This window comes from Eleutherodactylus coqui, chromosome 6 (genome assembly GCF_035609145.1).
Source record: "Eleutherodactylus coqui strain aEleCoq1 chromosome 6, aEleCoq1.hap1, whole genome shotgun sequence".
Classification (NCBI taxonomy): domain Eukaryota; kingdom Metazoa; phylum Chordata; class Amphibia; order Anura; family Eleutherodactylidae; genus Eleutherodactylus; species Eleutherodactylus coqui.
This window is the reverse complement of record NC_089842.1, coordinates 26,091,863-26,119,787: the sequence shown is the minus strand read 5'-3', so window position 1 is coordinate 26,119,787 and position 27,925 is coordinate 26,091,863. Positions and strand designations below refer to the sequence as shown.

At 46.7% G+C, this 27,925-nt stretch overlaps 1 protein-coding gene across 2 annotated transcripts in view; it reads right to left on the bottom strand.

The window, feature by feature from the left end:
• The window catches only part of LOC136572018 (chymotrypsin-elastase inhibitor ixodidin-like), a 53,594-nt gene extending 27,310 nt beyond the window's left edge, over window positions 1-26,284 (bottom strand). The window contains exons 1-4 of one of the 2 annotated variants that reach the window (XR_010785738.1): window positions 26,169-26,284; window positions 24,115-24,158; window positions 18,318-18,365; window positions 7,696-8,067 (exon numbers count right to left, since the gene is read on the bottom strand). The gene's annotated coding sequence lies outside the window, so the exon portion shown is untranslated. Of the gene's footprint in view, window positions 1-7,695; window positions 8,068-18,317; window positions 18,366-24,114; window positions 24,159-26,168 lie in introns of those variants that run through there. The other variant, XM_066572639.1, reaches the window with a different exon arrangement.
• Window positions 26,285-27,925: the final 1,641 nt, after the last annotated feature.

Here is a 27,925-nt window from a genome sequence, read left to right as displayed (position 1 = left end):
GCTTTTTGATTGTTTAATTGGTGGGTCTGTCGCCTCTTGGCTTTGCCAGGTTGGTGCCCTGCAAAATTGATGGGTGTGGCTAGCCAGGGTATGGCTAGTCGGCCTCTGTGTCGGGAGGTTGGTGACTAGAGGCGAGTCGATGGGCCTCCCGAGTTGGTTGGTTTGCGGCGGGAGGCATGTGTTGGGAAATAGGGTCACCCGAGTTGGTTATTATGCGATGGGCGGCAGTTACAACTATTTCCCGGGTGGTGAGGCGAAAGAGTGGTACAGATCTCCAAGGATCTCTCCCCAGTTTTTCCAGAGGGTTATAAAATGTTGTTTTATATTAATGTTGTTTGTCAATAAATATGGCTGCTGTGGCCAAAATTATTCAAAAATAAAATGGTGCCAGTGGTTACTTTAGGTAAGTGGGGTGAGGGAGGTTTTGGATGGGGGGTGGCTACTTTCTGTAACATTACTATTTCTGCAGACTCTGTTACTGTACTTTTACTCATTGGTCAGCGCTGTTACTTTGCATCATGATGGCTCTGCGTTCAAATTCGGTAACATCTGCCGAGAGTTTTCAGGTACATTTACTGGTTCCTGCTAAACCCAAAATGTATTAATAAATACAATGACTTTGTATGGAATTGGCTTTAAGGGGTTTTCGGGGCACAAAAAGGAAATTCTGATAATGCTGAAATCTAGGAGGTACAGCTAATCAACAGCAACTTGTACCTTTTATCTGCCAGTCTGAACACTCTTCTTTGTACCATGCAGCCACCGATCTGCCGCCGTGTTTACATGCATTACTCCACAGTAAAAACACAGCAACAGACTGTTACATACAACTTGCAGCATGTATAGAGCTTGTTATCAGGCCAGCACGGTAGCTCAGCCCGCAGCTCACAGGGCCTCAACTTGCTAGCGCCAACCTCCCTCTCATTCAGAGTGCCAGAGAAAGCAGCTGAAGCCGGCCGACAGGACCGTCTGGCTTTCTGAACTGCGCATGAGCAATACAGCGCAGTACTACCACTTCTGTCCTCCCATCATGCACTGCTCACAGGAGGCTCTGGACAGGGGAAGAAGTAGGAAATGCAGACAACATGTTAGAGGAAGTGGAGGTATTTTTCTGGTGGAGCGTCACAAGACATAGATAGAAAATGAAGAAAGTAGCTAGACCAGGTATAGTGGTCCTATTACAGAATGACTTATTGTGATGATGGTCATTAGATTTTAAAATGTTAGTCTGTGCCCAGAATACCCCTTTAAGTGTCCAACATTGCACAGCCCACTGAAGTGTGTACAGATGTAACATCATAGACAGAGATGTTTTTCGAGTTATGTAAACTACATAGTGCACCACATGGCTCTACACTATTTGCATAGCGTGGCTGTTCTAATTTAAAAGAATAAACATTGAATCGTCTTAAATTATTTTTGCCCCAAAAGAGGCACTAGGTTTTAAGGCCCATCTACAAGCAACAATTATCGCTCAACGTTTACTCAAAAGCCATCATTTGAGCGATAATCGTTGTGTGTAAATGCTCCCATCTTTCCATCTTCGGCTGAACAATGATTTTTAGGTGAGCATAAAATCCATCATTCAGCCGCAGAAAAGATAACACAGACTGCGTGCTGTGTTTGCTGTCGATAATTCTATATTTTCTACAGGAGCTGCTGATTACATTGTATTCAGCTTCAAAACATCACTTTCTGGTCACGGGATTTATAAATCCCTCCTCCAGTAAGTGATGGCTCTGATTGGTTCCGTGAGTGCTACTCTCAACCAATTAATGCAGCGCTTACTGAATCAATGAGACAGCTGTGATTGGTTCAGTGAGCGCTGCTCTCAGCTAATCACAGCCGATGTGTTGGTTCAGCGAGCGCTGCGTTGATTGGCTGAGAGCAGTGCTTGCAGAACCAATCAGAGCCTTTGCTTCCTGGAGGAGAAATTTATGAATCCCGCAACCAGGAAGTGCAGCCAAGGTGTGCAGGATGCGGGGTGGAGCTACAGAACTTCGGAGTGCTGCTAGGTAATGTATCCATTTTTTTTTTTTCTTTTTAATGTTGTCTAGATAGGCTTATTTTTGTGTAGGGCCTAAATTTCAGGGTAGGTCTTATCTTCGGGGAAACACGGTAGTAACATAGTATGTAATGCTGAAAAAGAAATTTGTCCATCCAGTTCAGTATATTACCCCCGAATGTTGATCCAGAGGAAGGAAAAAAAACTGTGAGGTAGAAGCCAAATTTCCTCATTTAAGGGAGGAAAATCCTTGCTGACTCACACTATACAAATAGTATGGGTATGCTACTCTAATGGCATAGTGCACTGTGGATATCAGTATATTCCCTGCACATTCTGCACAATATGGTGGTGCTATGTAAATGTAGCTAATTGGAGAAAATGAATCAGAACTGGAAAGTACAGCAGTTGTCAATAGCAACCAATCACATTGTCCTCGAGCCTGGTTGATTGCTATGTGGAATAGCTCCACAACATCTCTTTATTGTACCTGTAGTTAAAAGGGTATTCCACTTCAAACATATATGGCACATTCACATCTGTAGCCCCATACTATCACGAGGATGGGGGTGCTTTGGCTCTGTGCAGTTAGCCGAGGAGATTGGTACAAATGTCATGCATGTACGGTATAACCCAAGATGTATTCCATGAGATGAGATAAAAACAATCCCAGGATTGGTGGGGGTTCCAGCAGTTGGACCACCAGTGATCAGACATTTATACCCTATACTATAGATAGGAAATAACTGTCTAATGTGACAACCCTCTTTAAGTTTATAAACCTCTGTATGAGGTAAAAGTACCACCTTAACCCCTTCATGCCCCATGATCTACATGTACATCATGGGAAGGAAGGGGTTCCTGTGGAATGCTGAAATATACCACATATGGATGGCATGGGCTCAGGAGCTAAGTTCATGTAATCTGTAGCGGACACCAACTGTGTCTGACAACCAGGGACCAGCTACAAAGGCGGGGATAGGAGAGAACACTGATCCCAGCTGTTAACTCCCCTATATGCTGCGATCAACATTGATGTATGGAGTTAACAGCGGATGGGAGATCCCTCTGCGATGTCATCAGCCCTCCGCCATCCAATCTCAGAGGGCTGATGGGTTGCACAGGCAACCTGACAACAGTTAAAATACAGAGATAATACACTGCAGTATGGAAGTACTGCAGTGCATTATCTGAGAGATCATAAGATCACAGCTCCATGTACCCTGTAGGGATATAGAAGAACGTGAAAAAAATAACTAAAAAAAGTAAAAAAGAAATCTCTTTTTGCACATTTTTCAAATTTTATGTTTACAAAAAATGAATAAAAATAAAAAGTTTGAAAATTGCCACATGCATAACGACTAGAGTTGAGCGAACATACTCTGCCAAACTTGATGCTCATTCGAGTATTAGCGTACTCGATGGTGCTCGTTACTCGAACGAGCATCAAGCCATGTTCGACCCTGCCCCCAGTTTTTGGCTCCTCCCCGCTGTGACGTACCTGTTTTGGCCCCTCCCTGCCGCGACGCATCGCACGTCATTGACAAATTGTTTGTCGGGCAGGGAGGGAGAGGGAGAGAGAGAAACGAACCTAGGAAAAAAAAAAAGAAAGCTCGGCACCCGGCGTTCCACATACAAAAATGCTCGAATCTCCCATTGTAGTCAATGGGGTTCATTACTCGAGTAGAGCTCTCAAATTTTACGAAAAGCTCGACTCGAATAACGCGGACCCGAGAATTTGGGTGCTCGCTCATCTCTAATAACGACCTATTCAAACAATTGACCACAATTTTATCGCGTATGGCAAACCCTAAAAAAAAAGCTTAAAAAAATGGAGCAAGAATGCTTGTTTTGGTTATCTCCCAAAAAATGAAATAAAAGTGATCAGAAAAGTCATATGCACTCCAAAACAGTATCAAAAAATTATGCGTGGAGAAAACAAGCGCTAATACAGCTCCACCCATGGAAAAATAAAAAAAGCTCTATGAATGCAGTGGTGGCAAAAAAAACCCCCAAAAATACAAAAAGGGTTTTTATTGGGCAAAAGTGGAAAAACCTAAAAGAATATATTTGGCATTGTCATTAACGTACGAACCTGTAGAAAAAAAAGTTATGTCATTTACAGCTCAGAGTGAATCCTAAAAAAATAGCAGAATTGATGTGTTCTTTCAGCCTGGCTTTTTTCTTTTCCCCCCAAAATGATAAGTTATACAATACATTATATGTGCCTCAAAATGGAGACAATTTCACAAAATCATCCTATCCTTAAGTACAAAACTAGGTCGGATCCTTAAGGGGTTAATGCAGACAGCCTTTCTATCTGTCAGCCCTGGGTGTCAGCCCAGAAGATAAAAATGCTATAAATGATTAATGAGGTGACCTGAGTCCTGGAGGTGACCGTGACCTGATCACTGCTCTGCTGGAAAGCTGCTTCTGTTTGGAAATGGTTGTCACATGTCTCCGGGGAAGAACAGAAGATTAGGCTCCGATTTTATAGCTTAAAACAAGGGGGGATCTTGCTGAGGGCCACAGTTTGGGATTCTATTCTCTAACAAGAAGGAGGCTGGGGGGGGGAGTAGAACTTTTGTGATCCCATAACATACTTTAGACATCAGTAGCATGTAGCTCATGAAAGGAGTGATGTGTGGCGAGTTGGCTTGGTGGGTATACAAGGTGTGCGATAGGCTACCTGCTCACATGTTACTTGTTGTCACGGGAAAAAGGGGCGATTTATTAGAATTGGAAAGAAGGGATTATTAATGGCTTTCGGCTAAGGGTGATAGTGCAGTTTGTGTAGTGTTCGAAGACAGCTATGGTGAAAGAGTAACGTGGGCAGATAAATGGCACCATTGGCAATAATCATCATGAAACTGCAGAGAACCAAGTGCCATTGATATGAGAAGTCGGTTACAAAGTTGCGCGAGGGCCGACCGGTATGTTACTGTGGAGAAGCTCACCATGAAAATGAACCAGGGGGCTACCAGACGTGGGTCTAATACGTATGGGGCTCCGAAACAGATGGATGGTCACTGCACCTACTGTATGCTAAGAAAGGTGCATTGGAAGAAAAGGCTTCAATCTGCACGGCACCACCACTGATCAGCTAGGGGTTGGCTTCTCCGATGAGTCACGTTTTCTGCTTCATTGAATGGATGGATGTTGGGGGGTCAGACGAGAAACTTCAGAGTACAAACACCCAGCAACCATTGCTAGAAGAACACAAGTCGTGGCGGCAGCGTTACAATTCTTTGTGGAACTTTTTTGTGCCGCTCATCCATGTGGAAGGCACTCTAAACCGATCTGGTTACGAATCCATCCTTGAAGATTACGGACACCCATACATGCTAATTGTCTTGCTTGGGGCAGATGGGATCTTCCAGAAAGACAACGCAACATGTCACATGGCTAAAAATGTCCGCCCGTGGTAGGAAGAGCACGACCAAGACTTCCATGTACTTCCCTGGCCCTCTAATACCCCAGACTTAAACCCAATTGAGTATCTGTGGTACCACCTTGATCGTCGTGTTCACTCTATGTATGCTCCCCCACGTACCCTCCAGCCGGAGATCTCTCTGCCCCTCGCCATTATTTGCAATGAGAGGGAGTGGGGCGGAACCTAGCCCCGACCCCATCCAGCCCTCCTATTGCACTGCTCCCGGCTCAGCCCTCCTTCTCCTCATGTAGAGAGGGACAGAGTATATCGGTCGGGCGTGAAAACCCGGCCGATATACGCACGTCGGAATAAGCCCTTAAGGGAACTTGTCATGTCCCCACAGCACCATAAACTAAATTATGGGGCGATTAGAGAAGGTGAAAGGGAGCCAGTTGAGGTGTTTTTTTTTGTTTTTTTTAATTCACACGCTCCCTGGGTAGTGCGGTGCCCAATGCTGAAGATCGTGTGCCACACAAAAGTCTGACTCTTTTTACATGCTTTTGCGCATGCTCTCCCGTAGATTTCTGGGGACATCACAGGTTCAATTTAAATCTGCAGTGGACAAATCTTTTCATTTGCTGAAGTGCTGTGGATTTTAACTCCTGTAGTAGTGGCAATATTAGTGGTGATTCTCCTTTAGTGCTGCCATTATTGGCAGTGACTACCTCTGTAGTGGAGCCATTATTGTCTCTGGCTACCCCTGTAGTGGTGGTGTTATTGGTTGTGATTACTTCTGTAGCGGTGGTGCTATTGGTTGTGATTACCTCTGTAGTGGTGGTGTTATTGGTTGTGATTACCACTGTAGCGGTGGTGTTATTGGTTGTGATTACCACTGTAGCGGTGGTGTTATTGGTTGTGATTACCTCTGTAGCGGTGGTGTTATTGGTTGTGATTACCTCTGCAGCAGTAGTGTTATTGGTTGTGATCACCTCTGCAGTGGTGGTGTTATTGGTTTGTGATCACCTCTCTAGCGGTGGTGTTATTGGTTATGATTACCTCTGTAGCGGTAGTGTTATTGGCTGTGATTACCTCTGTATCGGTGGTGTTATTTGTTGTGATCACCTCTTGTTGTGACCACCGATACAGAGGTAATCACAGCCAATAACACTACCGCTACAGAGGTAATCATAACCAATAACACCACCGCTAGAGAGGTGATCACAAACCAATAACACCACCACTGCAGAGGTGATCACAACCAATAACACTACTGCTGCAGAGGTAATCACAACCAATAACACCACCGCTACAGAGGTAATCACAACCAATAACACCACCGCTACAGTGGTAATCACAACAAATAACACCCCCGATACAGAGGTAGAGTTATTGGATGTGATTACCTGTAGAAGCGGTGGTGTTATTGGTTGTGATTACCCCTGTAGCGGTGGTGTTATTGGTTGTGATCACCTCTGTAGCGGTGGTGTTATTGGTTGTGATTACCTCTGTAGCGCTGGTGTTATTGGTTATGATTACCCCTGTAGTGGTGGTGTTATTGGTTGTGATTACCTTTGTAGTGGTGGTGTTATTGGTTATGATTAGAGATGAGTGAGCACCAAAATGCTCGAGTGCTCGTTACTGAGAGCTGCCCCTGATTGGCCCCTGCACTGAGCCAATCCGAGGCAGCACTCACTCACCGATTCATGAATTCATGAATGGGTGTGAGTGAGAGCTGCCTCCGATTGGTGAGGCTGTGACCAATCAGAGGCAGCTCATTGAGCAGGCGGGGATTTTAAATCCCCGGCTGCTGAATACTACTCACAGCAGTTCAGGAGAACTGCCGGCCGGCCGCGGCTGAACTCCGTCTGCCGGGACAAAGTGAGTATATTTTTTTTTTTTACTTTTTACACATTTCTGGATGAATTTCAGGGAAGGGCTTATATATTTAAGCCCTTCCCAACAATTCATCCCGCGCTCGCCGGCAGCCCATTGCTTCAATGGAGCCGGCTGTATTGCCGGCTCCATTGAATTCAATGGTCAGTGCTCGTTTAATCGAGATGAGTATCGCGTGGTGCTCGTCTCGAGTAACGAGCATCTCGAGCACCCTAATACTCGAACGAGCATCAAGCTCGGACGAGTATGCTCGCTCATCTCAAGTTATGATTACCTCTGCAGTGGTGGTGTTATTGGTTGTGATTACCTCTGTAGAGGCAGAGTTATTGGTTGTGATCACCTCTGTAGCGGTGGTGTTATTGGTGGTCACTGAGCTTTCCTAAATTATTGAAGTATTGAAAAGAGCCGAGTAGAATGATTTCCGTCATTCAAGATATTTTATTACTTTAGGAGGACGCTGAGGTTTGTTTGCTGTGTAAATAGAACAGGAATGTCACTGTAACACGACCTTTCCACATTGATAAGGCAGATAACTCAGACTATCAGAGTGTTGGGATGTGGAGAGATTGATGAGCACAGCAGACATTGCTCCTCAGCAGTCTGTAATCTTAGCAATGCTTGGGGAGAACGCAGACTCCAGATGTTCCTTTATAAAATATGTATGGAGTGCGGCAGAAGCAACCAGATACACAGCTCAGAGAGCAGAAGGCTGGAGGGGTACGATAATTTTCACAACTCCTCGGGCAGCTCCTTTCACATTCTTTCCAAAGTTGGTGCTGCAAATGGCATCTTCTCTCTGTGGGAGACACATTGCCATCAATAAACAGACAATCATTAATGGGATTTACTTTGTATTTCTGTTCCTCTGCAGGATCTCTGCTTGCTGTCGGTGAATGGCAGCATTATTTGCATTCAGGGCTCTTTCCCACGAGCACATAAACAGCAAGGGGGTTGTTACGTTTTTACACCTGCTCCATATTAGCTCCTGAATGGGCGTTTTTCCGCAATCACAGCCAGCGCTTTCTTGTCCATTCACATGACCGCAAGCGTCATTTTTAGTGAAAAAATATGCCGCACCCCGGAAAACCCTTGCTTTGCCAAAAACCTCAGGATGCCTTCCAGTGCCTATATAGAGGCACCTGTAAGCTTTTCACAGCGTTGGATGCTGCAGAAATGCCTCCCCCTCCCTTCTCTTTACCTGCTCCCATAGAAGTCTATGGACCCGCCGGCTAATATTGGCCAAAAGATAGTTCCAGGACTATGTTTTGGCTGAGTGTATATGCGCCAGAGGTGTATATGTTGTATTTTTCGCGCTGCCAGTGTATTTTCGTGCTTTATATTCGCCTGAGTGAACGGCTGCATTGAAAACCAATGCTTCACATGGGTAGCGTATATGCACCCGGGCATGAAAATATAGCGTATATGCGCTCGTGGGAATAAAGCCTCAATGGTAGAAAATAGTGTTCCCTCAGAGATAAAACGACATTCTAATGAGGATTAATGAGCCTAAAAACTCTTAGGCCTCTTTCAAACGAGTGACCTAATCGCGCAAAAGTTCGGTGCACAAAAAAAATCACGACTATTAGAACTAATGGTTTACTATGGAAACATTCAGACAAAGGAATTTTAGGTGCGCAAAAAAAAATGCACCTAAAAAAAATAGGACACCGGTGACCAAACTCAGCGACCAAAATTTCCTGTTGTAGGAAAAAACTAGGTCTTGGCCTATGTTTGGATCGCAAAACGCAGGAACCTCCATAGACTCCTATAGGAACTAGAAAAAAAAGAGAGGGGGAGGGAGTCTAGCTGCATCTAACACTCGGAAAGAGTGACAGGTGCCTCTATTTTAGACATTAGAAGTAGAGATGAGCGAACGTACTTGTCCGAGCTTGATACTCGTTCGAGTATTAGCGTGTTCGAGATGCTCGTTACTCGTAACGAGTACCACGCGATGTTCGAGTTACTTTCACTTTCATCTCTGAGACGTTAGCGCGCTTTTCTGGCCAATAGAAAGACAGGGAAGGCATTACAACTTCCCCCTGCGACGTTCAAGCCCTATACCACCCCCCTGCAGTGAGTGGCTGGCGAGATTAGGTGTCACCCAAGTATATAAATCGGCCCCTCCCGCGGCTCGCCACAGATGCATTCTGACAGAGATCAGGGAAAGTGCTGCTGGTGCCAGAGCTGCTATAGGGAGAGCGTTAGGAGTTATTTTAGGCTTCAAGAACCCCAACGGTCCTTCTTAGGGCCACATCTAACCGTGTGCAATAGTGTAGAGGCTGCTTTTAGCAGTGTTGCACATTTTTTTTTTTTGTATATCGGCCGTGCAGAGCATTGCGCCCTGCAGTAATTATACATAGTCCAGGGCCAGTAGTGGTGGTGAGGCAGGGACAGAAGACATATTTATTGAATATAGGCAGTGGGCCTTTCCAAAAACATTTGGGAAAAAAAATCTATTTGGGCTGCCTGTGACTGTCCTCAGTGTACTGGGTCTGTGCTGGGGGTAGTTGTCCTAATTCATACGCAGAAAGCTAGGTGTTACAGCAGGCTTGCACAAAATTATTTCCTGGCTCTGCTGTGCGTTCCGTAAGCGAAGTCAGCCTCCAACCACAGGCCAATAAGTGGCACATTTAATTACAGCGTTCTGTTTCTGCACTACTGGTAATAGTAGGTAGGGGTAGGCCTAGAGGACGCAGGCGAGGACGCGGAGGCCCAAGTCAGGGTGTGGGCACAGGCCGAGCCAGTGCGGTGGCCAGGGGTAGAGGCAGGGCCAGACCGAATAATCCACCAACTGTTTCCCAAAGCGCCCCCTCGCGCCATGCCACCCTGCAGAGGTCAAGGTGCTCTACGGTGTGGCAGTTTTTCACAGAGACGCCTGACGACCAACGAACAGTGGTGTGCAACCTTTGTCGCGCCAAGATCAGCTGGGGAGCCACCACCACCAGCATGCGCAGGCATATGATGGCCAAGCACCCCACAAGGTGGGACGAAGGCCGTTAACCGCCTCCGGTTTGCACCACTGCCTCTCCCCCTGTGCCCCAACCTGCCACTGAGATCCAACCCCCCTCTCAGGACACAGGCACTACCGTCTCCTGGCCTGCACCCACACCCTCACCTCCGCTGTCCTCGGCCCCATCCAGCAATGTCTCTCAGCGCAGCATCCAGACGTCGCTAGCGCCACTTTTTGAGCGCAAGCGCAAGTACGCCGCCACGCACCCGCACGCTCAAGCGTTAAACGTGCACATTGCCAAATTGATCAGCCTGGAGATGCTGCCGTATAGGCTTGTGGAAACGGAGGCTTTCAAAAGCATGATGGCGGCGGCGGCCCCGCGCTACTCGGTTCCCAGTTGCCACTACTTTTCCCGAAGTGCCGTTCCAGCCCTGCACGACCACGTCTCCCGCAACATTGTACGCGCCCTCAGCAACGCGGTTACTGCCAAGGTCCACTTAACAACAGACACGTGGACAAGCACAGGTGGGCAGGGCCACTATATCTCCCTGACGGCACATTGGGTGAATTTAGTGGAGGCTGGGACAGAGTCAGAGCCTGGGACCGCTCATGTCCTACCCACCCCCAGAATTGCGGGCCCCAGCTCAGTGCTGGTATCTGCGGCGGTGTATGCTTCCTCCACTAAACCACTCTCCTCCTCCTCCTCCAACGCAACCTCTGTCTCGCAATCAAGATGTGTCAGCAGCAGCAGCACGTCGCCAGCAGCCGGTGTCGCGCGGCATGGCAGCACAGCGGTGGGCAAGCGTCAGCAGGCCGTGCTGAAACTACTCAGGTTAGGAGAGAAGAGGCACACGGCCCACGAACTGCTGCAGGGTCTGACAGAGCAGACCGACCGCTGGCTTTCGCCGCTGAGCCTCCAACCGGGCATGGTTGTGTGTGACAACGGCCGTAACCTGGTGGCGGCTCTGCAGCTCGGCAGCCTCACGCACGTGCCATGCCTGGCCCATGTCTTTAATTTGGTGGTTCAGCGCTTTCTGAAAAGCTACCCACACTTGTCAGCGCACATTTCCGCAACTCCAAGACGGACGCTGCCACCCTGTGCACCCTGCAACATCGGTTTAATCTGCCAGTGCACCGACTGCTGTGCGGCATACCCACACGGTGGAACTCTATGCTCCACATGTTGGCCAGACTCTATGAGCAGCGTAGAGCTATAGTGGAATACCAACTCTAACATGGGCGGCATAGTGGGAGTCAGCCTCCTCAATTCTTTACAGAAGAGTGGGCCTGGTTGGCAGACATCTGCCAGGTCCTTGGAAACTTTGAGGAGTCTACCCAGATGGTGAGCGGGGATGCTGCAATCATTAGCGTCACCATTCCTCTGCTATGCCTCTTGAGAAGTTCCCTGCAAAGCATGAAGACAGACGCTTTGCACTCGGAAACGGAGGCGGGGGAAGACAGCATGTCGCTGGATAGTCAGAGCACCCTCATGTCTATATCTCAGCGCGTTGAGGAGGAGGAGGAGGGGGAGGAGCATGAGGAGGAGGGGGAAGAGACAGCTTGGCCCACTGCTGAGGGTACCCATGCTGCTTGCCTGTCATCCTTTCAGCATGTATGGCTGGAGGAGGAGGAGGATCCTGAAAGTGATTTTCCTAGTGAGGACAGCCATGTGTTGTGTACAGGTACCCTGGCACACATGGCTGACTTCATGTTAGGATGCCTTTCTCGTGACCCTCGCGTTACACGCATTCTGGCCACTACGGATTACTTGGTGTACACACTGCTCGACCCACGGTATAAGGAGAACCTTTCCACTCTCATTCCCGAAGAGGAAAGGGGTTCGAGAATGATGCTATACCACAGGGCCCTGGTGGACAAACTGATGGTAAACTTCCCATCCGACAGCGCTAGTGGCAGAAGGCGCAGTTCCGAGGGCCAGGTAGCAGGGGAGGCGCAGAGATCAGGCAGCATGTACAGCGCAGGCAGGGGAACATTCTCCCAGGCCTTTGCCAGCTTTATGGCTCTCCAGCAAGACTGTGTAACGGCTCCCCAGTTTAGGCTGAGTTGGCGGGAGCACTGTAAAAGGATGGTGAGGGAGTACGTAGCCGATCGCACGACCGTCCTCGGTGACGCCTCTGCCCCCTACAACTACTGGATGTCGAAGCTGGACACGTGGCCTGAACTCGCGCTGTATGCCCTGGAGGTGCTTGCTTGTCCTGCGGCTAGCGTCTTGTCAGAGAGGGTGTTTAGTGCGGCTGGGGGAATCATCACAGATAAGCGTACCCGCCTGTCAATCGACAGTGCCGACAGGCTAACACTCATCAATATGAACAAAGCCTGGATTTCCCCAGACTTCTCTTCTCCACCAGCGGACAGCAGCGATACCTAATCAATACGTAGGCTGCACCCGTGGATGGAAGCATCGTTCTCTATCACCATCAATAACGGGGACATTTTTGCTTCATCAATCTGTGTATAATATTCCTCCTCTTCCTCCTGCTCCTCCTCCTGAAACCTCACGTAATCACGCCGAACGGGCAATTTTTCTTAGGCCCACAAGGCTCAGTCATATAATTTTTCTAAACAATTTTTATACGTTTCAATGCTCATTAAAGCGTTGAAACTTGCACCTGAACCAATTTTTATTTTTACTGGGCTGCCTCCAGGCCTAGTTACCAATTAAGCCACATTAACCAAAGCGATTAATGGGTTTCACCTGCCCTCTTGGTTGGGCATGGGCAATTTTTCTGAAGTACATTAGTACTGTTGGTACACCAATTTTTGGGGGCCCTCGCCTGCAGTGTAATCCAATTAATTTTTTGCCCACCTGCATTACAGCTGACGTTACATCAGCTGTGATGGGCATTGCAATGGGATATATTTATGTACCGCCGGTGGGTTCCAGGGAGCCACCCATGCTGTCGGTCCACAGGGAGTTGTAACTGCATGTGTCTACTTATAAAGAACCCCAGTCTGACTGGGGCATGCAGTGTGGGCCGAAGCCCACCTGCATTAAACATGACATTACCTCAGCTGTGATGGGCAATGCAATGGGATATATTTATGTACCGCCGGTGGCTTCCTGGCACCCACCCATGCTGTCGGTCCACAGGGACTTCACAATAGGGAGTTGTACCTGCCTGTGTCTATGAATTAAAAAGCCCGGTCAGGTTGGGGCATGCAGTGTGGGCCGAAGCCCACCTGCATTTAATCTGACGTTAGCTCTGCTGTCCAGGGCACTGCAATGGGATACATTTATGTACAGCCGGTGGGTTCCAGGGAGCCACCCATGCTGTGGGTGCACACAGAATTCCCATTGCGGAGTTGGGGATTCCCAGTTGTACCTGCCTGTGACTATTTATAAAAAAACGCGGTCTGACTGGGGCATGCAGACACCTTGACAGAATGAATAGTGTGTGGCACATAGGTTCCCCATTGCTATGCCCACGTGTGCAGCTCCTGATGGCGGTGGCACAGGATTATATTTCTCATTGCTTCTGTACAGCATTGTGGGCTATCTCCCCACCCCTTTTAAAGAGGGTCGCTGCCTAGCCGTGCCAACCCTCTGCAGTGTGTGCCTGCGGTTCCTCCTCATGGCAGACACACTTATAAATAGACATGAGTGTAGCGTGGCATGAGAGCAGCTGAAGGCTGCGCAGGGACAATTTGGTGTGCGCTGTGGACACTGGGTCGTGCGGGGGGGTTGGGCAGCATGTAACCCAGGAGAAGTGGCAGCAGAGTGTCATGCAGGCAGTGATTGCGCTTTGTTGGAGGTAGTGTGGTGCTTAGCTAAGGTATGCATTGCTAATGAGGGCTTTTCAGAAGTAAAAGTTGTTGGGAGGGGGGGGCACTCTTGCCGCTATTGTGGCTTAATAGTGGGACCTGGGAACTTGAGATGCAGCCCAACATGTAGCCCCTCGCCTGCCCTATCCGTTTCTGTGTCGTTCCCATCACTTGAACGACATCACTTGAATTGCCCAGATTTTCACAAACGAAAACCTTAGCGAGCATCGGCGATATACAAAAATGCTCAGGTCGCCCATTGACTTCAATGGGGTTCGTTATTCGAAACGAACCCTCGAGCATCGCAAAATTTTCGTCCCGAGTAACGAGCACCCAAGCATTTTGGTGCTCGCTCATCTCTAATTACAAGTCATTAGGAGGATTTTTACCGACTGAGGGAATTCCAAAAAGTAGCGTATTTTTCATCAACAAACTTCTCCAGATTGTGCGGATGGGCGATTTAAAAGCTAATGAAGCTCGGGATTTGATCACAGAAAATCATGCAGTCACGTGATTTGTAGCAGAGGTTGGCCCCCTGCGCAGAGGCGGAAATTCCGCGGTGGGATTTCCCGCAGAATTTCCTCCTGACCCTGTCTGCATAGCATTGTATTGCAAAACGCAATCCAATGCAGATTGACGTGATTTGTCCGCGTGAAAATATACGCTGAAAACAAATCGCGGCATGTTCTATTACTGTGCGGGTCTCGCAGAGGCTCACACAGAAATGTCAGTAGTGCCGGCCCGACTACGTTCTGCACATGTGCCAGCTGGCCGGCAGCCTGCACATCACAGAGCCAGAGTCGCGGGAGCAGGTGAGAGCCGCACTGGTCCCTGCAGGGACACGGGTCAGATCCCGCTGCGAGAATTCTCACTGGGGATCCGACCCGGCTGTCTGTAGGGGATCCAACCCAGCTGTCTGTAGGGGATCCAACCCGGCCGTCTGTAGGGGATCCAACCCGGCCGTCTGTAGGGGATCCAACCCGGCCGTTTGTAGGGGATCCAACCCGGCCGTCTGTAGGGGGTCCAACCCGGCTGTCTGTAGGCAGCCTTTGCCGCGGTTTTATTGCACTTTTACGCGATTAGGTCGCTCAAGTGAACAAGGCCTAAGCCTACCTACACTCAGGCCAGCATGATATCGGGCCTTGGAACTCGTGAACGTGTGATTTACCTGCGGATGTGAGGCGTTTTTCAGGCAAGAACGCCTCACATCATTTCTGTGAAGTTCCGATCTTTTCACATGAGTTTTTTTGTGGGATAGAGGGTCAGAAATGTTTCCCTTCGATTCAATGCGTTTTTGGTAACTAACTACGCTTTTTTGTGTGTGTATCAGTGTGTTTTACTGCTTTTTTCCTACCATATCATACATCTCCTTGCGTATTGCATGCACATTTGTGCACCCCTGATTGACTTCTATGGGGACCTCTGGTGCGCAAATGTGCAAAAAACTAGGCATTTTTTTTGCGCAAATGAAATGCTTGCGCAAAATACGGTAATGTGAACAAGCCTGTTGGAATCAATAGGGTCTATGCTCTGTACATTGCATGCGCAAATTACGCCGGCGTGAAGGAGCCCTGACTGCTGCAGAGTTTGAAAACTTTCAGGCTTCTATTATACGGACGCTAATGTTGGCCACTAGCGCTCATGTTTTCTCGACAACTGCCAGGCTAATTCTACAAGCGGAGGAGCAGCCTGTTGTTAGCGCTATTACATGAGTGTTACCAGCGCTTGTATAATATCAGCCTCAGGGCTCCCTCACACGCCCTAGGCGTTTTTATGCTCGCCCGCCGGCGTCATAAAAAAGGTGTTAACGGGCGCACGAATCTGCATATACGCCAAGCCCACTATGTCGTCGGGCAGGGGCAGATAGTTTAGCTCTGCTAAACTGCCCCCTTGCTGGCTTTCGGCAGGAGGTGGAGGCAGGATGGAGCGGGAGCTGGTGTGCTAAGCCTCCGCCCCCTCTCTGCCCCTTGTTGGCTGCCAGCAATGAAAGGGGGTGGGAGCTTAGCAACTAGGTCCGCCTCCACCCCACCCATTCCATTGCAAACAGCCGGGAAAGGGTGGAGAGGAGGAGAGAAAGGGGAGGGAGTTTAGCAGTCATGCTGCTTAACTCCCTCCCACCTCCCTTCTTCAGCCACTGTCTGTGGCTCCCATAGGAGTCTATGCAGCCTCCAACGTATTCCGGCCAGAAAGATAGTTCCAGGACTATCTTCCTGCCTGGCATAAAAGCGCCCGGCGCTATATTGGCCAGGCTCTTTTTCTCCGCGGGAATACACACATCTGAACTGTGCCTTTTTAACTCCTTCAATTCCAGAGTGCTTAGAGGGCCCAGTGTTGGGAGTTTGTTACAATGGTATCCAGTCTAGACGATCTCAGTAAACCGGTAAGAAGTATAGCGGCCGGAACCGCAGTCTCTGGAGTATTGCGCAAAACCAACAGTTCTTTTAGTTCTATCCTTCTGTTCTGTGAGACACACAAAACTCATACGGAAATAAAACCCATTATTTGCAACGGGTCTTTTTACACGTGCCATTTTTTTCTTGCATCAAGACAGAGAAATTGCAGCATGCCATATTTTTTGAACGATATTGCCCATTATGTCCTACGGGAATAAAAAATAGCATCACCCTCCCATTGCAAACGCATGCCATGTGCAATTTTTACCATGATTTTTCACATGGCTGAAAAAAACGTGTGAGATTTGTGTATTGCGAGATGCACAAATCTCACACAAATACGAACCCCATTCTTTTGAATAGGGTCAAACATGAGCGATTTTTTTTTTTTTTTTTCCCCACATCGCAGTGCGTTGCAATGTGGGAAACAATTCTTTAGGCATGCCCCCATATCGCCCATTGTTCTCAATGGGGCCGGCAGCAGCATCACACCACATGCCAGGTGCACGCAGTGTAATTCAATACGAGGTTTCCCCATTGAAAACAATGAGAGAAACTCTGTGATCCTCTGCTGCGGCTGTCAGCCACAGTGGAGGATCGCTACTTCCCTGAAGTGATGCGGGGCGGTATTGATATAAAAACGCCTCACATCCGTGGGAATATTGCATGTTGGCGAGTGGCATATCAGCCTGTGATTCACGGCAATATCGCACTCGCCCGTGTGAAGTTAGCCGTGCAGTGATGCGCTTTTCTTGCGAAATACATCGCACTCCCTGAAAAATTGCATGTTTACAAGTGCAATGTTGGCCCGAGATAGGCCGCCTGTACACAAGCGTTCCGGATTATGCCAGTGGATATTCACGCGTGGGAGACCTGCGTATGGCACCTAAGGCCGCCTGCACACGGGCGGAAATCCCGCGGCGGGATTTCCACCACTGAAAGCCTGCATAGGAGTGCATTACAATACGCACTTCTATGCAGACGGCCGCGGTTTGGCCGCGCGAAATGTCGCGCGGCAAACAAACCACGTCATGTCCTATTTCTGTGCGGGGCTCTGCGAGAAACGTCACTTACCCGGCCGCCGGCTCCGCTCTGCGCATGAAAGAGACGGGGCCGCCGGGCGCGGGTGAGTACGCGCTCGTCCCTGCAGGCGCTCGGGTCGGGTCGCCAGATCCAACCCGCTCGTCTGTAGGCGGCCTTAAGGCTGGGTTCACACAGGGCGGATTTGCTGCGGAAATTCCGTCCGGAATTTTGTCGCGGCAAATCCACCTGCGGCCGCTAATCTCGAGATTAGCTAGCCATGTGGACGAGATTTTTCAGAAATCTCGTCCACACGGGACGGCCAAACCGCTGCGGTTAATCCAGCCGAAAGCACGGCTGCGGCGCGGCTTTGCCGACCGCAGACGCGGCTTTGCCGACTGCAGCATGTCCATTCTTTTTTTCTTTCCGCTGCGGCCACGCTCTCCTCTATGGGAGTGCCGGCCGCAGCGGAAGAGCGAGCGTCCGGGCCGCTTCAAAGCCACCGCAGGTTTTTCCGCGGCGCTTCTCCCTGCGGAAATCTCACGGTTTTTGCTGCGGCCAAACCGCGAGATTTCCGGTGGGAATCCGCCCAGTGGGAACCCAGCATTACTGATATAACCCTCACCTGTATAAATACAGCCTCACACATATTACCTGCACTGATACATTGTAACAAACTATCAGCACAGGAGAAAGGTTTGTGCTACTGATGTGTTATTCTCACAGAGGTTTGTCTGCACTGATACACTGAAACAAACCCTCAGCTTTCAGAAGTATTAGGCCAAAATGAGTTGTTACATCCAGATCTAGCGTTACATCCAGGATCGCACCAATCCTTCGTTATCTTCTAGATGTCTGGATATTTTCATAGTCATATCATCATTAATGCATGTCACTTACTTCCTTTTACATGTTGGCCGCGGCCTTCGACACACTCAGAAGTCAACACTTCAAAAGAAAAGAAATGGAAAATAAAAAGTTATACAATTGTAAAATAGGCATAGATGTAGCAGAGCTGGATTTGTCAGATATAGCAGAGGCTCCTTACTAGTTGTAGGGATCCTTACAAGTTGTGCTCCAACCTGAGAACTAATGGGCTGTTACTATGCTTAGTGCCATATAAAGAGGTTATGCTGACCCTGTTCCAGCGCTGTGACACATGTTGTCTGCATGCTGCAGTGATGACATCCCGCATACTCATGTAACCACTGCCCCAATTAGAAGCCCTAGGGGTGCATAATGATTGGCTGCAATACCTACTGCAGCTCCTTGCTGGTATGTATTCTCATCTGACGCATGGAGCTGCTGCCAAATTCTACAAAAGTATCAAGAGGCTTGTGCCTTTTTAATACAATTGTCGCTGGTAGATTGGCGCAAGGCTTACTTAGACCGGCATGTAAAATGCCGGTCTGAGTAAATATACCCCATTGCCTTTGCCTATATTGTGACCGAGGGTAGATTCACATGGGCGATTGCGATATCGCAGAGAGAAAATCAAAGCAAAGTCGCATTTTTCCCTCTGATTTTTGAGGGTCATCGCTGCTTTTTCTCGCATTAAAAAATCGCTGCCACTTTTTTCTCTCCACAATTTTTAGCGCAAAAGTCAATAGGGCCTCCTAATGTTAAAAACACATTGCACAAAAATCACAAAAAGTTTGTACTTTGCAATGCAATAAAAAGGAGGCTCCATAGGGAAACATGGGAAATACAAAATCGCACATCGCAGAAAGATAGGACAGGCTGCGATTTTTTTCTCTTGCAACATTGCATGAGTGAAAATATCGCAAATGTGAAGGAAACCATTGAAAATCATTCGTTTCATAATTATGCGCTTCTACTCACTTCGCATCTCGAGATTTTATCTCCTATGTGAAACCACCCTTTAAGTACTTTTACATGGGGCAATTATAGCCCAAATTATTGCTGGAAATGGGTTAACCACTACTTAATTGACCTTATGACAGAGCTATTAATTTAATCTTGATTGGTTGCTGGCAGATTGAACTCTAATTGGCTGCAAACCAGTGGAGAGACAGTTAGGAGGCAGTTGATCGTGCAGGTCTGGGGAGTGCGGAGAGGGCGGAGAGGAGTTGTGTCGTAGGAATAGTGAGACGATCGTCAGTCAGTGAGATTTCAGTCAGATCAGAACAGTAAAGTGCAGAACAGAAGAGTTTGTCAGTAAGTCGGCTGTTAAACAAGTGAACTGTATAGTTAGTCAGCGTGACCATGTGTGTAATTGAGAGGAGTTAGTCAGACAAGTGAGAGAGGTAGATAGTAAAAATCTGCGGGTGTCCATCAGAGAGAGAGGGACAGTGATAGTATGCATAGAGAGAGAGAGTTAGGATTACCGGAAGAAAGATCCCCGTCAGCATTACAGTCAGGGAGCTGCCGGAAGAGTTTTTGGGTCCGGAGGAGAGTTGCGGTCGGTCACAGGAGAGTCCCTGCGAGGTGGCCGAGCTTATAAGCTCCATGAGTTTAAACACCGAATGAAAGCTATGTATCACCTATGTCCTATTACCAATGAACAGACGTTGGAAATGCTGTTGGGTCAATTGGAGGGAGCTGCGGCCCAAGAAGTTAAATCGTGGCCTAAAGACCAGAAGAAAACAGTGGATCTGCTCTTTGAGAGATTGCAGAATATTTTTGAGATCAGAATGACCACTGGAGTGAAGAAGCAATTGTTCAACAAGAAGCAGAAGACAGGCAAGTCCCTGAGAGACAATGCCCTGTCATTACAAGAAAACATGAGGACAGCAATCCAAGCAGATCCCAGAGAAGCATCTGGAGCAGACTAAATGTTTTGTGAGCAGTTTATTGAAGGGGCAGCTACAGAGGATTTGAGAAGACAGCTAAAGATGCTATCTGTTTGGGACACGGATACCTCCTTCCTTGACTTTAAGGAGCTGGCCAGTTAAGTATTAGGCCAAGAAACTTGGAGTAATTCTGAAGAGACAAAGGAAACCACCTTCCTTCCCAAAGTAGATAATCCACAGGTCAAGCCCTTAAAGCATGCCATTGCATTACAGGCAGAGCAGTCTCAGACTGGTACAGCTGACCTGCTCAGAAAAATGCAAAAGAGCATGGCAGAAATGGCTCATAGTGTGACCACGCTCTGTCAGAGGATTAAAAAGTTGAAAGCCATATCCAACACAAGACAAGAAAAAGTGGCACATAATAGTACTCTGAGACCACACATCCTTCCAGCTGAAAGACCGTCCGAAACCATGCAAAATAACCTGGGGCCCGTCATCTGCAACCACTGTCATAGGAGAGGACATGTTGAAAGAAACTGCTGGCAGGTAAATGGACAGCCCCTGAAGTCAAGAACTGCAGCTCAGGTGGACGTAGATTAGGTCCTGAACATTCAAGATGGCTCTCTAAATATGTGGGACCCTGTCCTGATGTGACCATCTATTTTATTGGCATACCACTTTCAGCCTTGATAGATACCGGTCACAGGTCACCACAATAAGAAGAGCCACATTTGAGCAGTACTAATACAACCGCCAGATTGAGTTCTAGATGTCATTGCCACCAATGGACAAGTTGTACCCTTGGTAGGGTACTGGGAGGCAACTGTACTGGCAGGAAGAGCAGAATTGCCATGGCAGGGGATTTTAGTTATCGATGTAGAAGAAAAAAACACCCCTGCTGTGATTCTGGGCATAAACATATTATAAAATTGTTACAATGAGATGTTGGAGGCTCTTCAGAAATTAATGCCATCTGCTTCAGAAGCTCAGCAGACAGTCCTACAAAGAGCCATAAAAGCCCTATCCGCGCAACAGCAGTTCACAAATGTGAAAGGACAAGTTGGGGATGCACGCATAAGCAACATGAGACCCGTTATCCTGAAACCCGGAACCAAAACCATAATCCGGTGACAAACCAGACCCGGCATTAAAAAAAAAAGATTATCAAGCCCTTGTAGAACCGATTCAGCTTGAATAACATCCTTTTATCATGGCGGCTAGAAGTGTAGCGTGTTACCATGCAGGGCGGCACGGGGTCCCGCGGTCGGCGCGTGTCGCTCCGGCATCCTGGAGCTCTGGTGCCGGGGCTCTCCCGGCGGCTTGGGGCGGCCGGTGGGCAGCGGCGTGGGCGTGTCCGCCCATAGGGTGCCGCCCGCATGCCTCCATCCTTCTTATGCAGCAGTGGGAGGAGTTGCCTCCTCCCACTCTCAGCCCCTGGGCGGAGCCTTGTAGTTAATAGACTGGCAGTGATCTGAGCTCACGGCCAGTTATTGGTTCTGTCAGCGGCTTCTGAACGCCACACCCTCTGGTGCTCAGATTTAGAGGTTGACAATGATGATACTCCTACTCAAAAGGTCGAAGGATTAGTTTAAGTAGCTCAAAAATGTCATTCCACCATCAGTAAGTATCCACTAGACTTCGGGAGAGCCAAGGATATATGCCATACCATACCAACTGATCGTCATCCTCCGATAAAAGAACGATACCAGCCAAGTATCAACCATTAAAAAAATTAATAAAGGAAATGAAAGAGACTAAAGTGATACAAGAGAGTTATAGCCCATGGGCAGCACCCATCGGGTTAGTTAAAAAGAAAGAAGAAAACATCAGATTCTGTGTAGAATACCGAAAGCTAAATAATATTACATATAAGGATGCTTATCCTATGCCTAGAATCAAAGAGTCGTTGGCAGCCTTAGGCTCTGACATATATTTTTCCACCCTGGACTTAACAAGTGGTTACTGGCAAGTGCCATTGGCTCTAGAGGACTGAGAAAAAACAGCCTTCACTACTCCTATAGGACTTTTCAATTTCAATAACATGCCCTTCGGATTTGCAACAACTGGCGAACGTGTTTGAAATCCTAATCAAATACGGATTGAAAATTAAACCTACCAAGTGCCACCTACTCAAAGTGTGCCATTTAGGCCACACAGTGAGCTCTGAAGGCATTAGACTTGACCCTGAAAAGACAGACATCGTACAGAATTGGCCAACACCTAAAACTATAAAGGACATGATGTAATATAATAAATCACGGTTGCATCTCACAACCAGCAGCACACGCTCTGCCACACAATCAATCCACAAATAATAGGTTAGCATGCAAAGCTTCCATAAAAAGACTTTTATATATTTTATTCATTACAATTAAAAAGATGTTACAATACAACAAAGATGAGTCTCCAATGTGAAGCAGACAGGTGGAAGGAAGGCATACAGACATCTAGTTCATAGAAATATATATATGCTCAAAAATGCATGTATGCAAAATTATATATCGACAAACATTTAATCATATAGAATGACACGCCACTGAAGCGCCATTTAGCCGGCCCAAGGAACACTAATAGCACTGTCATAGGTTACTAAGAGCATCATCTCTGTCTGTAACCTGAAGAATCCCATGTGCATTATTCCTGTTAATGATGCTCGCTCCTAACATGTAAAGAGGATAACCATTTTTAATGAAATGCTTGTATGTGTACACTGATATATGATCGCTACTGGCATCAACAAAGAAATGGAAAATAAAATTATTACGTTTTAAACCCTGGTTCTTGTGATGTTTTTAATTGCATCACATTTAACATTCTTGCGCTAATGTAGCAATGGCATCATGATTTACCAATGCTATAAATAAAATTGCAGTCCGCCACAAAGAGGCCATCGTGGCTCTGCTGCAGACAACTGGGAGTCACATCAGAGCACCTAAGCAGCCGCCTCTATGGAGCCACCTCATTAGTGTAGAAACCATCTACATTAATGACACGGCACTGGGGCATTGGTAGCCCAGAACCAAATCAATGAAAATTGCAACGTAGTAAGATGAAAGCTCTTCAGCTCTTTTCAACGGGAAGTATTGTTCTGGGAATCAGCAGCAGCAGAAATCTCCAAGCAACCCTAAATTGGTCTGAACACTCAGAGATCACAAAACCACTTTATTAGGGGGACTAAAAGAGTTCCAGAACTTGAGAGAGATCCAAAAGTAAAGCTGGAGATAAATAGAGATGCCAACAGCACAATCCTCACACCAGCATTTGGTGGGATGATTTCATGCAGAGTCACCAATCGGGTCCGATCCTTGAGACCCAATGGATATTGCACCATGCAAACGCAATGGGACAGCATGCCCGGTGCAGCTTCACGTAGATTCCTTTATTCCTCTTAGCAAGAGCCAAAATTAAGGCTAGTCTCACACAGGCAATCACGATTTTGCCACAGGAAAATTGTGTCAAAATCTTGTCTTTGTTCCCATTGTTCGCATTGCAACACGCATTTGTTGCTTTGCAATGTGATAAAAAGAAGCCTCCATAGGGAAAAATGGGAGATAAAAAAATCGCACATTGCAGAAAGGTAGAGCATGCTGCGATTTTTTTTGTTCTCTCAACATCGCATCAGTGAAAACATCGCTAATGGGAAGGAAACCATTGTAAATCATTGGTTTGCTAATCTGCTTTTCGATTCACTACCGCATCAGGCGAAAATCGCACGATTTTGTTGCCCATGTGAAACCACCCTAAGAGTCTTCTGTAGTGTTTGGATTTTCTTCTAGCTCCTTGGGTTTGTATATCCAAGCTACTTCGAAGAAGTCTATACCCCCTGCAGGTAGACTACTACCAAGATCCTGTTCATGGTCTACCACCAATGCACCGAATCTTATGAATTGTCCGAGATCTTTTTAGCTAATCTTCTAATTGAAGCATCTGTTTATGGAACTCACCCAGAGAGATGATCAGGATGGTGATGGCTCTCAGCATCTTATCACTGTAAATTGTAAAAAATAAGATTAAAAGCAACTATAGTCCTGGTGGAAGCAGATACAAGCACTGTCGTGATGTTTGTAAGGGGGTAGATGCAGATGCTGTCATGTACCACACCTTCTTACTGACTGTGTTATCGTTTGTTGTGGTATGGACTTCCTAGGCTCTAATGACCATGATTGGGACTGTAAAAGGGTTGTCCGGTTGACGAACAACATTAGTGCAATAGCACTAACTGCCTTAAAACAGCAAACAGAACAGTACTTACTTGTCCTCTGGGGATCCAGCAATGTTGCCCCATTGTCCTTTCAATAAATGTTGTGGAAGACAATGTCATTGGAAATCACCTGACTGCTGCAGCCAATCAGAGGCTGTAGCCTCACCACTCATTCTTCTAGCATCAGCGCTCACATCCTAGGTGCCATGATGCCAGGAGTTTTGAACAAGGACTTTGCAGTCTCTGATTGATGGAGCAATATCACTGAATCTCTGCAGTAGAGGATGAGTAAGTACTGGTCTGTTATGTTAAGGCAGTTGGAGCTATTGCACAAATATTGATGAACAACCCCTTTAAGATTAGCACCACCATATTTGTTCTGTGGCCTTGTGTACTACACTCTGGAGAGAATCCCCTTCAGCAAGCATTCTTTAATATTGGTGTGGTTCCAAACTGCTACTTGGAAGTCTGCACTGTAGGCCAGTTGAACCCAAGAAGATCTGCCAAGTGAATCAAATGGTGGGTGCAACCTATTGCCCTAGATTTGTTCTGTTCAAGTGAGTGCCCGGTGAAACTAACAGACTGGAACCAATACGCTAATTGCCCTGCAAACAGACCAAAACCATTAGGCTGAGCACTATGAAAAAAAGACTGTTTAATGTTAACTGTAACTGTCAAGTTGAATATGCTTATTAAGAGACTGTGAATATTAAGCACAATGCCTTATTGGGAAGCTGTAATCACCAAACTCAGTGTGGTCAGCAGAGACATTGACTGCCCAGCTCTGTGTCTGTTATAGACACTGCAACCAACAAGCTTGTACCCATTATGGTTATAACCATTATGCTTTGTCCCTGCTAATAAGTAAAGATTTCTTAAGTTACCACTAGTCTCTGCCACAGTTATTGTGCCACCCATGAGTGGAACCCCACAAGTGGATCAAGGACCACACATATAAACCTTCATGTACATACACTGCACAGAGTGGGGCTGGCACTGTACAAGGCACACTATAGAAATACCTAAAAAACATTTGCATATTGATTTCAGATTTGTATATTATTAACCGATTTACATACTAAAGTCCAGAGGGGTAATTTAAAGCTTCTGGACCACAATATAAAATGTCTAACAGTGCTACCTAATTACCGCTTGAACACCAGGGCCGATCACCTCTACCTGTAAGTACCTATAACTATATCCCTGTTTTGACCTCATTTACCATTTGCTAAAGCTGCAGCAATACACCATTAACCACCAATAGGCACACGGCAGTAATGGCAGCCATATTGGTTGTTGCCTTACCTCTTGACAGAAGACAATTTCGCCATGGTGCCCAAACCAAATCATGCTTGTACTGGCAAAGGGTTAGCTTAAAGCTCCAAGACAAAATGCCAGATCTGTACCAACCCCTCCCCCTCTGTCTAATGAGACAGGGGAGCCTTTGGGCCCCTCATGCACAAGGGCCCTGGTACACCCCACAGCTATACCATTGAGAAATGATCTTCCACTTGTATATATCTAATATGAACAAAATGAACAATCCTGTTATTAATGCAAAGATAATAGATTATTATCAGTCTAATAGGAGGTAAATGGAGACCGTCATTGGATTTTAGGTTATCGTCCTTGAGGTTTCTCATCCTCATGAGTAAAACTTTGCTGGTACTCTCTGATAACCCAAAATTCTTTAACAGATTAAGAAATAATCTGGGTTATGTTTCTACAAGCTTTCTTAAACCCCATAATTTCCTGAAAGACATAAAAATCCTCGAAAGCAGTTGTTCTGCTACTTACGCTGGTCAGAGAGCTGGGATCTGTATTCGCCGAGCTCTAGGAGGCTCTCCTTGTGCTGCAGCACATACCTGTAAACAGGAAATGAGAAGAGCAAGTATATGGGGAATGGAAAAAACTGCTCATCCTTCTAATGCACGTGTGATCCGTCAATTAATTCTGAGTCATTTAGGAGGCCAATTAAGTATGCAGGAACTGTGAAGACAAGTTTATTCTGGAATGATCCCAACAAGAGATACAACACGCCCGGCCTCACTTATAATGTCACTCTACTCCGAAACATAGATAATTTATGGCAGAAATGATATATGATCCACTAGTCTGCCATTAAATTATTTCCTTCTTGTTTCTCTCATAGGATAGATACCTGTTTACCCCAAGGCATGCTTGAGTTCATTTATTGTTGATTTTCTAACTACATATGCTGGAAATCTGTTTCAAGAGAACATGCAGCTTGAAATCTATCTCTGTAGGAGACATTACCCGATATGTTAACGGAGAAGAATGGTAGAAATTAACATTAAATGACACAAAGGTTGTCTAAGTTCCCAGATCTTCCTGAGCAAACATGTGCACAAACCTCAGCATGCAGGCAGCCATACTGCCAAATGAGGGAGCCAATTACACCTGTGGAGGACACCAGTGAGACATCACAGAAAGGGAAATATAAAAACGATTGGCTTCTGAGCTCAAGTATTGAGCAGTATGGCTGCCTGGATGCTGTGGTTGGTGCACATGTTTGCCTATCTGCGTCAGTAAGTATATGTCCGTTTCCAGTGATTGTTTGTTTTTATATACACGGTTTAAGGTGCAGAGCAGCCCACCGAACTATTAGGGGATCATTAATAAGTTGCTTGTTTGCATGCTACACTACATGTATCAGGATGGTCTGACACTTTGTATCTACTCTGCAAGAGTATACACCAAGCAGCCACCCCCCTCTATATAGGAAGTTGTGTGAGTGGCTGTCTCATCGGTGTCCTCCGCAGGTTTAATTGGCTCCCTCATTTGGCATATGGCTGCCTGCATGCTGTGGTTGGTGCACATGTTTGCCCTCCTGTGTCAGTAAGTATATGGCAGTGTCCAGTGATTGTTTGTTTTTATATTTCCCTTTCTGTGATACATTTGTGTGCTCTTGAAAGCACGTTGGGACCAGAGATCAGCTATTGTAAGGTTGCTGAAGAGTGACCAGATCTGTTCTGTGTGGATGTCCAGTTTTACTTCCAGACAACCAGTGACGAGGTTCAGGGGCACTGTGGGGGTTGGGTAAGGACATAGATTCCCTTGGAAGGAATCCCAGACTTCGCAGGCACCTCTCAAAAGAGGATCACATGTGGATCTTTCATAAAATTTCTGTGAAGGATACCATAAGTCCCTTAATAAGGTTGGTTTGTAGGATGCTAGAGCTAAGGAGCGTAAGATTAGATTTTTCGAGGGTTTTATAATTTCCAGCCATCTATTTAATTGGATTGATTTGTAGTATTGAGATATATCTGGAAGGTTAATGCCACCTCTCCCTCCTCTGAACTAAGAGGCTATGAGCTAATCAAAGTCTTCTGTGTTTTCAAATAAATCTGGAGAAAATCTATTTAATGTGCTTGAAAAGGGAATTTCGAAGATAGATCGGTATCATTTGTAACTTGTGTGATATTTTAAGGGACAATGTATGTTTGCAGTAAATTTTTCCGTCCGAACCAAAAGACATAGTAAGTCACATGTTTGTAAAAGTTATGCAATTTCTTTTAAGAGAGGAGCAAAGT